The 14,556-nt window shown below is 37.1% G+C and overlaps 1 pseudogene; it reads right to left on the bottom strand.

Annotated features, from left to right (window-relative positions):
- Window positions 1-285: 285 nt before the first annotated feature.
- LOC137388886 (uncharacterized) lies at window positions 286-13,564 on the bottom strand (annotated as a pseudogene).
- Between the last annotated feature and the right edge of the window lie 992 nt (window positions 13,565-14,556).

Genomic DNA, 14,556 nt, shown 5'->3' with positions numbered 1-14,556 from the left:
GAAATAATTTTAAAGAGCTAGCACTTTATAAGGAGAAGACAACTTACAAAGAAAAGACAACTTGTAAGAAGGCAACTTGGAGAGCTAAGGTACTGTATTTAGCTTTAGAGAAGAGGTTGCTTTAGTTAGGCAGGAGACACAGTACAAAATAAAAACAATTCACGGTGAGAAGGCAATTTACAGAAATGGGACATTTTACAGTGAAGAAACAGCTTACAATGAAAAATCAACTTATAGAGAGGAAACAACTTATAGTGAAAACACAATATACTGTTACAAGACAACTTACAATGAGGAGACAACTGAGAGAACAATCAGCCGTTTTCTTGGCACTACTTTCGAAATGAACGTTTCCAGTTCAACACCTGTAATATAAGGAACCCGTCTCCGTGTACATCTGCATAAATTGTGACTTCCTAAAGTATAACAGGACTAAAACATATTCTACTAAATAATCTATATAAATGGCAAAAAATCCGTCTGTATATTTGTGAGTGTTTGTACACCTTATAGAGCGGTCGTTCTTTTTTCGATTCGGTCGTACAAAGCGAACTGAATTAATTTGAGTAGTAAATATGAGTAGTAAATAAATTATTAAAATTAAGATTTCCTAGTCATTAAATAAATTAATGAGTAGTAAATTACATGTAATTAATATTTACTACTAAATGTTGATATTTACGCGTACAGGGAAGGTCACGTAAACGTTTGTTTTTGCGGCCACCTAGACAATTGTTTTCGCGTTTTATCTACTGAACTTCTACTTCAAAAAGGAAAGTACTTCTCATTCAATGTTGTATTGCCTGTGAATCGCCACACATCCACTACTTGAAAACGTTGGATTTGCCACTGTTCATGATGGTGAACATGTTCATTTCCTTCCACAGATGAGTTACTTTGACTTTTTCCAACTACGAGTACTACAGAACTACAGAACTTGCACAGGTGCTCCGAGCGTTGCGATAGCCCACGGTGAGAAGAAAGAGAGCAGGGTATATTACAAAAAAGCACACCATCTCATTCACCTTTAGACATGCTTTTAGTAGCAGTTCTGGCCGGTTCTAGCTGTATACATGCTCAGCAGTTTATGCTCGGCAAAAAGGTTATCATGTCAGCATTATGTTTTATTATTGTAAGGTGCTAATGCTGTATCTGCCTTGGCATCATACTGTGTGTGCTGTTATACATGTAAATTTTACTGATAATAAATTTTATCAACACATTCACATTGCTGCTGCACTGTTTGTATATACCATGTCAAAACACATGCTATAGACAAGAACTGGCGAGCCATGATTATTGTTTTAAGCATGTAGAAGTATCCATTCAATAAATGCTGACAAAAGCTCAACAGTGCAATCACAAAATATTTTGTAGAATTTCTTGAAAGATGCAAAATTTTATAATACTGCTAGTTTGAAAAACTTCAGTTTGCCTACCAATGTCAGTTTTATTATCCGTCCTCTACAAAAATAAGACAACTCCAGTTTGAGTGGTTTGGGACTGATGCATCGTATACTAGCTGTAAAAAACATTGCAGATTTACATTGTTCTCCCCAACATTATTGACATGTATGATTGCATATGTGTATGCATAGTCCAATCAGCGCAACGATTTCAGTAGACTGCATACTTGGAGTTGTTTTACAGTATGAAAGACAACTCTCAATAAACCTCTTGCTGTACGTGAATCTGTTCCCGTGGACGAACTATAAAACTAGTCAGATATAAAACTAGTTGGTAAAAGCAGACATTACAGCTCTCGCAAAACATCAAGATATTATAAAGTGGTTCACCTGACATGGTGCAACCCAGAAGTTGCTGCCGCAAAACAACTGGGCATTGATAGTGGTTAGCGACAGTCCACTCTGACATGAGACCCCGAAGTTTGGGTGTATCTGTAGATAATGTAGTTTGCTCTTTGCAAGGAAAGCTTAATACGGGTGCCTCTACTTTTAGACTGACGCCTGTTAATATAATAATAACACATTTTAACTTCAACTTAGCTAGCTGTGACACTTGGAATCACAAAGGGCGTACTGCACACCCTCCCTGTAAAACTGCAAACCAGAAAGGTAGGTAAATAAAGCACTCTTATCAAAGGAGGTCCAGTCATAGTCTTCTACACGGCTTCAGGTGGTCTCTTACTACTGTCAACATCAGTAGTAGTAAGTAGTAATAATTACTAGCGTACATAGCATCAACAAATCCGTGTTCAAGTTACAGCCAGGTCTCAAACCTCCTATTTATATATAATAACTTTATCTTGCTCTACTCTAATGGAAAAGCTGTCTTATACAATCTCCACCTACTAATTTTAATTTAATTTTAATACTAATCCCATTTAAACCCTAGCAATAATTTTCTAAGCTAGCATCTAAATTTCACCGATTGTCCACTGCTACATAGCATCCATAGACGTGTTAGGATTTATCAACCTCAATCTATATAGCTATCAAATTCCTACTCAAGGATTATTACTGATATTAATGGCTCACACTTCCATTTATTCCAGTTTTTGAGGCGTACCTATTTCCTGTTTCTATACACAGGTCTTCTGATAACTTCAATTAAAACTGAAGAGAAACAAAACAGGGCAATTCAAAGAGAATATAAAATAAAGACTACTTGCTTTAAGCAATGATAAGGGGTGATCTACTGAGTATTAGAAAAGCTTTTTTTACGGGCTGACAACCTTGGAGTAGCAGACAACTCCTTGATTATATCTGTCGAATGCATCCATGGTCCGAAACCTAAAAAAAAATTGGACACTCATGAATGCCTACCAAACCATAAACATATCTAATAGCCATTGAGTAATTCTATTGAAGTCGTCTAAGGCTGGTGTTCCAAGAATATACAAGTTTTATATATTGAAACCAATATTGTAGTATATATACAACAATATTGGTTTCATGAGAGAAAATAGTCAGCTGTCTCCCTAAATTTTGCTACGGTACACAGTCTCTAATCAGCTGACCTCTGCCTCTTAGCGACATTTTGAGATTGGAGATAGCATTTGCTTTTGGAACGCAGAAGAAAATTTCAAGACAAGTATGTGAGATTTATTACAGAAACTGTTGCAACTCTTCTGTGTGGTATTGTATATGCTACCACATTCCCTCTCGTAGAGTAGTAAGTGTTCAAGTCAACAAAAAAAGCTTATTAGGCAATTTTCTAGCACCTTCCTAGTGAGGCTAGGGTTTACCAACCTCTTTCTATATAACCACCTAATTTCTGCTCAGTGATTTTTACTGATATTCATGGCTGATGCTTGATTTATTCCAGTTTATAAATTCTACTAATTTCTTATTTATTTTGGATACAGGTCTTCTGATAAACTCTCAAGTGCCTCAACAAAAATCAAAATTCGGCAAGTCTAGACAAGTGAAAATTTAAAAAGTGAGGCAAGAGCAACTCCAATAGGGATGCTCTGCATGCAGACTATCACGCTGATCAAGAGCAGAAGTGACATGACTAGCTGGTGCCAGCAAGTAGAAGTGGCAATAAATGTCTGAACAAGACGCACGCTAACTGTAACCTGGAACTATACTAATAATTTCTAATACCATATGAAATAGCCTAGCAAGCTACAGGTAATTTTGGAGAAGGGAAAGGTGCACACTATACTATCACATTATGAATATACATGTACAACTTGGTTAGAGATAGCTTTATTATAAAATCCTGAATGCGTGATACCTTCATCAGTCTCTGTAATACAATATATACTGATGCTCACACTTTGCTAACATAGTCTTTCTACAGTGAAACTGTAACAAAATACATGTAGTACTCCCACAGTGCATGGACAGTGAAAACGTAGTACTGCGACATTGCATGCACAGTGGCATCTTAGTACTCCAACAGTGCATGTACAGTGACAAAGTAGTAGTTAAACAGTGCAAAGTGGCAACATAATAATCTAATAATGAATGAATATGGATAACATCGCACTCTCACCATGCTTGTACAATGGTAACATAGTACTTCTACAATGCAAGCACTGTGGTAAGTTGTTATTTCTACAATGCATACATGTTACTTCTACAGTACATGCACTGTGGTTACATAACATTTCCACAGTACATATACATGAGTAACATATTATTCCTATACTACCTACTCCCATGCTCACATCTCAATGATCAGATAGACTCTATTTGTATTTCAAGGCTAAAGGAAAGACATAAATAGTTACTAAAGTTCACAAAATTGGAAATGCATGACCAGCAGGAAATAGAAGAGAAATATGAAAATGCCAGGAAAGAACAATACCTGATGGAGCTGAAGGTATGCGAGGAGACTTAACGACTTCTTCAATGCCAGGTATAGGTTTAGAGGCCAACTCATCAGCATTGTTGTTCATAATACTGGGTGGAAGAGATTTAGCGGTGTGCAGTCCTTGTTGTGACCAGTCAACAGATATATTCCGGTTTTTTAAGTGAGGGGAGGCAATTCCAAGAACAATTTCATATATATGTAGCAATTAGTCTACGAGAAGTCTGCAAAATGAAACATTACACGTCTGAATAGGTATTAGCAAAAAACATGGCTGGATATTAGCAACTGACATGCCTGACTATTAGCAGCTGTCATGCCTGACTATTAGCAGCTGTCAGGCCTGGACAATAGCAAGTGACATGCATGGATATTAGCACCTGAAATGACTTGATATTAGCAACTGACATGCCTGGATATTAGCAACTGACATGACTTGATATTAGCAACTGACATGCCTGGATAATAGCAACTGACATGCTTGGATATTAGCAACTGACATGATTGGATATTACCAACTGACATGCTTGGATATTAGCACCTGACATGACTGGATATTAGCAACTGACGTGATTGGATATTAGCAACTGACATGCTTGGATATTAGCAACTGACATGACTTGATATTAGCAACTGACATGCCTGGATATTAGCACCTGGCATGACTGGATATTATCAACTGACATTATTGGATATTAGCAACTGACATCACTAGATATTAGCAACTGACATGACTGGATATTAGCAACAGACATACCTTGATATTAGCAACTGACATAACCAGATATTAGCAACTGACATAACTATATATTAGCAACTGACATGCCTGGAGATTAACAAGTGACATACTTGGATATTAGCACCTGACAGGTCTGGATATTAGCTACTGACATGCCTGGACGTTAGCTACTGACATGCCTGGGTATTAGCAACTGACATGCCTGGACGTTAGCTACTGCCATGCATGGATATTAGTAAGTGACATGCCTGGATATTAGCTACTGACATGCCTGGATATTAGCAACTGACATGCATGGATACTAAGGTCCGGCCACACGTAACGAATTATTCGTTCAATCTGACCGAATCCACGAATTTTACAGAATTCACAGATTTATTCTGCCGAATATCATAAATTCGTCTGAGCTGTGCATGCACACCGAATTCGTTAACAAAACGCTTTTAATTGGCTAACCAATTTTTTTTAGCGAGCACGGTTCTAGTAGCTTTGACAAGTGGTATAGTCCAAGACACGTACGACGACCCACAATAAAAGTATGACCGCGACATGACTTGATACATACGATGCAACGACCTATATGCGCTATTGTTGGTTCTCTCTCCTTGGTTCTCTCTCGTTGGTTCACCATGACAGGAACTTCTCATTGTGTATCTAGAATTTTCTTTTAGATGTTTTAGAAGCTATGAATTATTTCTTTTTCAATAATAATAATTTCTTTTTATGCAGCAAAAGCTCCGTCGCAAAAACAGTCGCTATTTCTAGCGCATATAGGCAGTTGAATCGTATGTATCAATTCATATCGCGGTGATACTTTTATTGTGTGTCGTCGTACGTGTCTTGGACTATACCACTTGTCAAAGCTACTAGAATCGTACTCGCTAAAAAAATTGGTTAGCCAATTAAACGCGTTTCGTTAACGAATTCGGTGTGCATGCACAGCTCAGACGATTCTATGATATTCGGCAGAATAAATCTGTGAATTCTGTGAAATTCGTGGATTCGGTCAGATTGAACGAATAATTCGTTACGTGTGGCCGGACCTTTAGCAACTGACATGACTGGATATTAGCAACTAACATGACTGGGTATTAGCAACAGACATGCTTGGATATTAGCAACTGACATGCTTGGATATTAGCAACAGACATGCCTGGATGTGAAGCACTATTCAATTTCTCATAATTGAATTCTATATTGATTCATAAATTTTGGGTTGTAAAAGGACAATAGAAAGTCAGCATATCTTATGTCAGCGAAGGATCCTTCCAAATCTTTGCATCTTCCCATTATGGTAATTGTTTCTTTTATACCATACTAGCTGTGCTACCCGGCGTTGCCCGGGTAATAAAAAAGGCTGGACAGAAAATGGAACTGTATTTAACATATAACAGCATTTACCATTCTAACTTACAAACTATCTATCATGAGAGAAGTGTTTTGTATAGTTGAAATAAATTAAGAGAAAAATGAAATCAACGGTGAAGGTTTTAAAACTTTGGCAAACTACTGTAACTTTCAAGCTATAAGCCTGGCACGATGCTAATGGAAAGCTGCAGTAAGCTGCTAGGCTTCTCATGACGGTACTCCATGGCATTGCGAAGCAATGTAGTCCAGCTGCAGTTATTCTAATAATAGCTATAACCGGAATGCAGACAGACATACGACACACGAACATACTTTGAGAAATATATATAAAGATTATCAATTTTGAGAACTTTCATGGTTCGTGTCCCCAATTTTTACATGACAATTACAGGTTGCCAACTCAATTCAACTTGCATTATATGAGCAAATTGCATACAACCTCCAACATTTATTTGAAAATATCATTGCTAGCTGCTCTAACAATCTTCCATCTAATATCCGTTCTCTCCACAGAAAAATTTATTTTAAATTATATGTCAATCAATTTATTCAATTTGATTGGCCAACTGTTGGCTTTTTCTGTTTTATAATTCTTGTATTGCATAACTTGCAAGACGTTTCTGTTTGAATGAAATTATTGTCAATAATAAAGTAATACATAATAAAAACAGCCTGTTTAGTAAACAGATGTGACTTGCAAAGGATTGAAACATGAACAAGAGTCAAGCTGTATTTAATTGTGATAATGATCTTAAAGAGGAAGCAGACTCACTTAGCCTTGTTTTTGAGTTTGCTGTAGTCTCTCTCAAACTTGCTAATGTCGTATTGAATGACGTGAGCTTCTGAGAACTCGACATTCGATGTTTCCTCCTTCTTCGGCGTCTTTACTGAGCGAGTTCTAAACAGAGAGAAATACTGTGACAACTTCTATTTTTATTGTAGATAAGCTGCTTTCTAGTATACTCACCACACCAAGAGGAGTCTGTCTGTATTAGCCAATAGATAGTCAGCACTGGCAGCGGTCTAAGCATCAATGTTTGTACAATATACTATGGATATATAAAATAAAGTTATATTATAATATATTTATATAATTTATTCTTCAAGTATATTACAACATTTCATATATTATAATGTTATATTATATGGTAATTTATATGATACATTTAAATATTTTATTACATTTAAAATTATATACATTTTTAAAGATATGAGGGTTCGCTTCTCTCGTGCCAATTCCTACCACAACATGCTGCTCTGGTGGATATAATGTAGTTTATTTATGAATATACATTTCATGCCTGTAGACATACCTGCTGCCAAAAGAGAGTATTTTGTTGTGAAAAAATAGGCTGACACATAATTCAGTTTGTTATGTAAATCTATTTTCTTAGCTTTGTGACCCAAAAGTTACAAAGGTGTGCATTATCTATTTTCGTTAACATAAATTCAAAAGCAAAATATTACTGCATCTTTTTAGATTAGGCGTATTTTTTAAATTTCGGAAATTCTATCAATAACGAAGCCTAAAACTCCATTAAATAAAATATTAGAGACACTGCAAAGTTTTTTAAATAAACTCCGTAGGTGTACTGGAAATGTGAACTAAGTAATGAATATGACCACTTCCAATGCTGGCAGCATATATATGGTCACAGAGTTTAATAATCAATATACAATGTAGATAGAAAGTTTAGGGCAAGTTTGTAAAGTGAAAAGCTACAGATTTTAATTTGCAACATGATCTGCACACGCATATTTTCATGTATAAAAACTTTTTAGAAATACCACACTTACCTTTGATGAAAATTGCCAGATACTAAAAGCGTTAACACTTTTGATCCTAGACAATATGTTCACAGTTTATTTTCTCAGGTTATGATAGGTTACAATAGGTCCATGAGCGTTTATGATCACATTCTGCGCCATACCAATGAAACCCTAGAGCAGGTGTGTGAACATGTCATAGTTTAAGGCAGCAGATATGCCATTATGCTGTCAGTATTGACAGCATTGTAAGCGTGTCTTGCTGCAGTGCGTATGACTTACTTCTTGAGTACATAGCCAGTAGGCTGCCTTTCCGTCTGAGGAGCTGCACCAGGTTTCTGTAGTAGACTCTGGGATGCTTGACATGTGTACACTACTCTATCACTCATCTGCAGCGGCGACTACAATAAAAATCAAACATTGATACAGCTAAAAAATTTTATGTTGACACATACATTGTATTGGCATAGAATATAGAACAGGAGACTATACAATGTGCCAGTACTTTCTAGACCACTAACATTGATCTTACCAAATCATCTATGCTCGGAGGTTGCATGTTTTCTAATCCCTTTGTAAGTCCAACTGGAGTCTTAATAAACTGATTTCCTAACTGGAATACGAGGGTGATAGAGGAGCGTCCCACAATCTACAAAGCAATAGTCTAGAAAAATTCCACTTGCTTGATGGTTCAGCAATAAGCAATAAAAAAGCTTAAACTCTGTGAGGCTTCAGACCAGCCAATCACGTGAGGGCTGATAAAATTACTCATACTAGCTAATTGGCTAATGGGTCGAGTGTTTTGCTAATACCAGAAAATTGATCTAACTAACAAGTTCCAGATTTGATAAAAGCTTATATAGGTGCATTTACACCGGGGTAATTTATAGGAGTTGCCTCGACGGCGATCAAATCGGTTTGGTGTAAAACGAAAAATGGTTGTAAAAATGACTTTGTCTCAGTCGCAGACGCTAGATCAGCAAAATTTTGCATGCTATGTTCGTCGATTTTGAGCAACCATCATTGACAGAGTACAATATAGAAGTGACCAATGATATATCGCAATGTAAATAGCGAGGCAAATACAAGCAAATGGAATGGATATCGATGTGGTATTTAATTGGCTAAAAAAGGTGACCCATTTTGCAGAGTCGTAGTATAAGTTGGGTTTGGTTTGCAAAATACATTTCAAATTGTAAACAGACTGGATGTCATTCCAACTCTCTCAACGGAGGCACAACTCCAATAAACCATCCTGGTGTTAACGCACGGGCAAAGTTAAAAGACAAAAATTGTGCTATCTTAGACATTGAGACACATAAACCTCAAATGGGTTTAGTATTAACTTGTTACCAGCCAGAAAACAGATCTAATGCTCTCAGCTACATTTTCAAATCTATGGAAAGTTTTTGTGCTAAAATCTTTCGGTATAAAAATAAAAAAGGGCAGGTGATATTGTGTTCTTCTGCTAACTGCAACAGCTTAATGGCACAAAAGGAAAAATGGAAATGTTGTAGATGAATGAGAACTGGTACAGCTAACCTTGATTGAAATCTGTTTGCTCAGTGTAACATCTATTGGATAGTTGAGTTTAGTTTGAGTTCCTGATGGCCATGTCCACTTTTCCACATCATATTCTTGGTTGGTATAAAAGCCACCCGATGATGTTACTAATAGCCTAGGGTAAACAGTGGAAGAATGCAGTTAGCTGTACAATACCACATGACCGCTTTAGACTACGGAACTAAAAATGATACCATTTATATGGAAAATAGATGAGAGACTCATGACTCAAATACAGAAGCAGGTACTTAGTTTAAGAAAGATGCATCTAACACAGAAAGTTGCTGCTGTAATCAATACTTATCTATAGCTCATGATTCTAAATATAAAGGAATTTGAGTGTACATGGCAGTTAATATGGATTGTGCTACACATTCCTTGGTAGTTACAGAGGAGTATTGCGGGTGGTATAGCAGCAGCCTGTGACAAGTGGAATAAAACTAGCAAGCATGCGTTTATCCTTGTCGTATGCTATTGTGTAGAAGCCTGAGTCAGCACCACGACTTGTTACGATTGCCAGCTCTCCTCCCTCATGGCTGATACAACTGTTCAGGAAACTTGGGCTAAATCAGTGAAAGTAACTACAATGTACATATGTCAGGGGAGACTATGCTCATCGTTGATAGGTACGAATGAGCTCATTCTATATAAAGCTTGAATGGAGTTGTGTTCTCTTGAGTAAAAAATTTATTTTAATCATAACCGGTGCTTTTATAATACACACTATCGGAAACATGCCAAATGTTAATAAAAAATTATGTTTTATAAATAAACCCTAAAATTAGACCATTTTATTAGGTCAAACTTCTCAAAAAACAAGAAATAGGAAGAACTCACCATTTTTTTGCCAAATGGCTAATATTTACAGTTTGATAGAGTCAAGAGAGATACATGTAGATACTCTTTAGTGAATTTACTTGGCTATAACTAGTTTCTTTAAATTTTAACGGTAGAGCAGTGGACGAATACATGAATTTCGTTCGCTTGATTTCATCAACAGACATTGTACCCAACCTGAATAAACTAGAGCTGCTCTTGGTGAACAACAGCAGTAAATGTCTATAAATGTAAACTGTAACTACTAAAAGTAGCTAATGACTGCTCATTGCCAACTGTTGATTGCTCATTGCCAACTGTTGATTGCTTATTGCTAATCGTTGATTGCTTATTGCAACTGTTGATTGCTTATTGCCAACTGTTGATTGCTTATTGCCAACTGTTGATTGCTTATTGCCAGCTGTTAATTGCTTATTGCAAAATGTTGATTGCTTATTGCCAACTGATGATTGCTTATTGCCAACTGATGATTGTTTATTGCCAACTGTTGATTGCTTATTGCCAACTGTTGATTGCTTATTGTCAACTGTTGATTGCTTACTGCCAACTGTTGTTGCTTATTTCCAACCGTTGATTGCTTGTTGCCAACAGTTGATTGCTTATTGCCAACAATTGATTATTATTGCCAGCTGTTGCTTGCTTATTGCAAACTGTTGATTGCTTATTGCCAACTGTTGATTGCTTATTGCCAACTGTTGATTGCTTATTGCCAACTGTTGATTGCTTATTGCCAACTGTTGATTGTTTTTAGCTAACTATTGATTCCTTATTGCCAACGGTTGATTGCTTATTGCCAACTGCTGATTGCTTATTGCCAGCTGTTGCTTGCTTATTGTCAACTGTTGATTGCTTATTGCCAACTGTTGATGCTTATTGCCAACTGTTGATCGCTTATTGCTAACTGTTGATTGCTTATTTCCAACTATTGATTGCTTATTGCCAACTGTTGATTGCTTATTGCCAACTGTTGATTGCTTATTGCCAACAGTTGATTGCTTTTAGCCAACTATTGATTGCTTATTGCCAACTGTTGGTTGCTTATTGCCAACTGCTGATTGCTTATTGTCAACTGTTGATTGCTCATTGCCAATGGTTGATATCCTATTGCCAACTGTTAATTGCTTATTGCCAATTTTTGATTGCTCATTGCCAACAGTTGATTGCTTATTGCAAACAACTGTTCAAACTTGCTGATTATGTTTCAGAATATAAAGACTGTCAACAAAAATCAGCTTTGCTTCGTAAGTCTACAGCCTTTAAAGGTGGACTCGCAACAAAATTTACATTACAGTTATTTGGTATCAAAAGATTCATCATGTCTTACTCTGTTCTGTTGTAGGTGCAAAATATGTGGGAATGTGATTACAAGCTCTTAAAAGCTCTAAAATGAAAAGCCGCCGTAGATTGGAATCTATTTATCTCTCTGACGTAGTCATAAAATTTTGTTATTGTCTTGTCACATGATGTTCTCACGTCAATTGAAAGGGCACTAAAAAGCTCAATATAAAACTTATCTTAGCACGAGCTTATGACAAACACTTCAGGTTTTACCGAAGACCCCGTATCAAATATAGATGCTCGCTACTTGACAGTTTTGTTTCGGCTTGAACTAACCGGCCAGTCGTAATTTGATCACCTGACCCAATACTTCGCAAATAATTTCTGCAGCATTTTTCGATTATAACAAGTGACCAACCGGCTCGTCATGATTATCAGACAATAATATGTACTGCTTCAAGTGAGACTAAAAAATTAAATGAATTTTTACGGTAAGTTATAAGATATCACTGCTAAAAGTGACAGCATTCCAATAACAATAAAATAGGCGCGTAAGAACAATAGACATGGTTTTATGAATGTGTGAAGTAAATTTGTGAAAATATTTCCACGAATAAGGTTGCATGAAAGTGTAAACAGAAACCATCTAACACAACTACGTCACATTTTAGCCGTTTTAGAAAGAGAATCCAAACTACGGCGGTCTCGTTTGGCTGCAATTAACTGTTCGTTTTTGAGCTTTTAAGAGCTTGTAATCACATATCCACATATTTTGCACCTACAACACAACAGAGTAAGACATGGTGAATCTTTTCATACCAAACAACTGTAACGTGAATATTGTTGCAAGTCAACCTTTAAATATAGTAGCGCCAACAAAGTTCACCCCATTGAATCTCGGGCAACTGCAACATTTCGAAAAATGTTTGCAAGGCTATAATGGTAATGCAAATTATAGCCACACAGACACACACACAACGTACACGTGTACTTAAATGCAGACTCTAACATACCCACAACACACACACACACACACACACACACACAGACAAACCCAGTCTTTTCAACAAGAAATATAATTTCGAAATCCACACTTTCAAAATGTGTCTAGCGCACAAACACACGCGCAGAAACACATACAAACGTAGATATGCAACAATAACAGCAAGGAATTTGATCCATTCATCTATCACAAACAATTCTATCAGAGTGTGCAGTGGCAGCTTGATAGCGGTCCTACATAGTAGCAGTTTAATAGTTTAAAATGTACCTTCAACTTTCAAGTAAAAACTTGTCCTTTAAGAGCACGGCACCCTTTTGACAGATTTGAATAGCTTGTTGTGATTAAATAAAATTCACCCTATTGAATCTTGGGTATCTGAAGTATTTGGAAGCTTGTTTGGAGAGCGATGACGGTAATTCTAACAATAGACACGCGCAGAGACAGACAGACACTCCTATACTCGCTCACAATTGCGGAATAACACAGACAGACACAAACCTGCACAGACGCACACAATGCACACACACTCAGATATGTCAACAAATATGTAACAACACAAATGTATAAATTTTATCTGTCTATCTATTGCAAACTTTTACATCAATAGTTGCATTAGAAGATAGATAGAGGTCTTACATAGTGGCACTTTGATAGTTTTAAATGTACCTTCAACTTCCAGGCTAAACACTTGTCCTTGAAGACCATGGTGACCAATTGTCAGATTTGGATAGCTTGTTGAGATTCAACAAAGTTCAACCCATTGAACTTTGTTAAATGGGTATCTGCAACATTTGGAAAAATGTTTGCTGATTAATGACGGTAATTCTAATAATATTCACGCAGACACAGAGACAAACAAAATCACATTCATGAATTTGCTAAAGACTGCACAGGCACACATAAACATAGACACACTCACACATGCGCGCACACACACATGCGTGCACACACACATGCGCGCACACACATATGCGCACATACACGCGCACACACACGCGCGCACACACATGCACGCACACACAAACAAGTATACACAAGCACGCACACACAGACATGCACACAAACACGTATACACAGGTGAGGGCACGCACACACACGCGAACACACACACACATTTAGCAGTTTTAAATGTACCTTTTACTTTCAGGTATAAAACTTGTTTTTAAAGTGAATGGTAACCTCTTGACTGATTAAAACAGCTTAGTGTGATTGAAGAAGGTTCCCATTAATTCTCGCGATATTGAGCCTTTTGGAAAAATGTTTGCAGAGGATTGATGGTAATTCTAATAATAGTCACGCAGACACAGAGACGAACAAATACATTCACATACTTGCTCCCAACAGAACAGGCACAGATATAAACGTGCACAGCCATACACACAGACACGGAAACCTACACACAGTACACATACACCACACACGCGTGGGTACACACACAAACTCGTAGATACACAAACACACACAGGTGTACAGACACAAACGTGCACAGAAATACACAAACGTGCACAGAAATGCACAAACTCACAGACAGAGACACACACAGAAACACACTCAGGCGTTTAAACAGACACACACTTGCATGCACACATAGTCGCACACACGCACACACACGCACGCACGCACACACACATACAAGCGCGCACACACACAAGCGCGCACACACACAAGCGCGCACACACAAACACTGATATATCAACCACCATGTAACAATAGCAGCACA

This window comes from Watersipora subatra, chromosome 2, assembly GCF_963576615.1.
Source record: "Watersipora subatra chromosome 2, tzWatSuba1.1, whole genome shotgun sequence".
NCBI lineage: Eukaryota > Metazoa > Bryozoa > Gymnolaemata > Cheilostomatida > Watersiporidae > Watersipora > Watersipora subatra.
Note: the sequence above shows the minus strand (reverse complement) of the source record. Positions and strands in the feature narration are given on the sequence as shown.